The sequence below is a fragment of the Montipora foliosa genome, chromosome 6 (assembly GCF_036669935.1).
Source record: "Montipora foliosa isolate CH-2021 chromosome 6, ASM3666993v2, whole genome shotgun sequence".
NCBI lineage: Eukaryota > Metazoa > Cnidaria > Anthozoa > Scleractinia > Acroporidae > Montipora > Montipora foliosa.
The window spans coordinates 29658743-29661242 of record NC_090874.1 but is presented as its reverse complement, the minus strand read 5'-3'; positions in this window follow the sequence as shown (position 1 = coordinate 29661242).

Here is a 2500-nt window from a genome sequence, read left to right as displayed (position 1 = left end):
TGTAAATAAAAGAATCACGAGTACAAGTGAGAGAACATCGCTCAGCTGTCCCTCGCGACTTCATATAAACACGCCCGCCTTCGTCACGCGAGCTACCGACCAAATGTGAGCAATACAATTTTCAACTTTGGCGCATTCAGGAAGAAAGCGCCGTAATTCAGAAAGCACAAGTTGAATTGCTGCAAAGAATGACTGTTCCAGTCCCAAAGCCTCCAGTAATCGAGGGAAACATCTTAAACTATACGAAATGGAAATATGCCTTCCACGCACTGATAGAGGACCAAGTTCTTAAATCTAACTACAAGCCTTACTATCTCGGCAAATACACGTGTGGAGTAGCACAAAAAACGTCTTTTAGGACTGCGGACAGAAGACTCATACAAGAGAGCTAGAAAAACGCTGAAAGAACGTTTCGGAGATCACTTTAGAATCTACGAAGCCTACAGAGACAAACTGAAAACCTGGTCACCATGTATTACCAGTGCAGAGCTACAAGACTTCAGCGATTTCCTTGTCATGACGCAAGAAGCCATGAGTCTGTCAAGTACTAAAAGAAACTCGAGAGTTACTCCACAATTACAGAGCTTGCAGCTCGCTTACCCACCTACTACAGTAACAAGTGGAGAGAAAGTGCGAAGAAAGTAGAGGCAAGGTGTGGTAAATACTCCTTTGCAAATTTCGTCGAATTTACACAAGAGGCACTTGAAGCAAACCACCCTGTGTTTTCACACAATGCTCTTATATCAACAAGGAAAGAACTCGAGAAAAAAAGAAACCCCCCTATTGAAAGAGTGAGAGAGAGCTACGATAGAAGAGATAAGAAGAAGCGACATGGTACCACCCTTTCTACTTGGGGCAATGAAACGGCATGTAAGACTCCCATGGATACGAGTTTCTGTCTGTTGTGTAAAGGTCAACACACGCTCGTCACATGCAATAACGTTTTAGGAAAGTCTATGCAAGAAAGGCAACAGCTTTGCATGTCCAAAGGAGTATGCTTTTCATGTCTTAGTCAAGGCCACATGGCATGACACTGCAGCAGAAGACCCAGTGCGAGTTGTGTAAGAGGTCACACGCAACTGTCCTCAATCGCTTCCCGCCTGATCAGAAAACTGAACAAAACATGCAGAAGACCGCCGTCAGAGCCACGAACAATTGCATGAACTGTATGACACTACAACCTCAATGATCCTTCCAGTATGGATTCACCACAAGAGTGATCCAGATCGTCGAGTAAAAGTATACGCCATGCTAGATGATCAGAGTGATACCTGTTTTGTTACGGATGACGTAATGAACAACCTTGGATTAACTGGTCCTGCAATTGAGTTAGAGCTGGGCACCATGCACGCAATAGAGAAAAACTGACATGCAAAGAATTGACGGTTTGGTCGTATCACGCTTCGACAGTGAAGTCGACACACCCCTCCCAAAGGCGTACACCAGAAGACACATACCAGGCCTACGTGGTCAGATTCCTCGTCCTGAAACTGCACGCAAGTACGGGCATCTAGAGAGAATTGCAGAAGAAATCCCGCCATATGAAGAGCACTTAAACATCGGTTTATTTATTGGCAATAACTGCGTTCGTGACCACTATGCCATACGCACAATATAAGGCTGGGGCGTGGTAGGAGTTAGAAGTCACAGAGAACATGTAGATGACATTGGGGAGACAGCCGGATGCCATCCTATCACCACAGGAGAGATATTAGGCCAATAAGAATTGACGAGCAAGTTCATCCCTTTGAAATGATATAAAGAGATTATGATTCCTTCAACCAACAAGAAAATGTTCGAGCAGGACTTTTCTGAGAAACTAACTTAGCAATGCCTCAGGAGGATTTAAAGTTTATAGGAAAACTTCAGGCGGTATTCATAAGGCAGGCAATGGACACTATGAAGTTCCCTTACTGCGTGGCGACGAAAACGTCTATTTACCATGCAACAGGAAGCTAGCTCAAATAAGATTAAAGCAGCTACGAAAACGATTCGCCAGTGACTCAAAATACAAAGAAGATCATGTGGCATTCATGGAGAAGATGCTGGAAGCCACGCATGCAGAGAAAGCCCCAAAACAATGTCATGAGACAACGTGGTACATTCCTCATCAATAATATGCAAATGAAAGTCACCTGGAATTATATTTCTCGTATTTAAAGACACAGAGAGTTTATTCGCTTTTAAAGTTTTCCGCCACTCTTGTGGAGTTGCACTAAAAATACTAAAGAGTAAGAAATGTTCTATTGGCGAAAGTATTGAATGTAATGGCTCCTTGTTGGACTTTAATTCTCCCCTTGAGTCGCACAAGTCGCCCACTTTAACAATTCCGAAGTCAATCAGTCAATCTAAATTGATTTAGATTCGATACAAATAAAACGGTTATTCTAAATGACTTGGTTTGCTATTTCAGAGATTAAGAGAGGGTTATCCTGGCTGAGAGAGGTCCATGCCACTAAACACTCTTTGTAAAACTCTGGGAGTGCTATAGGAAGCCGAG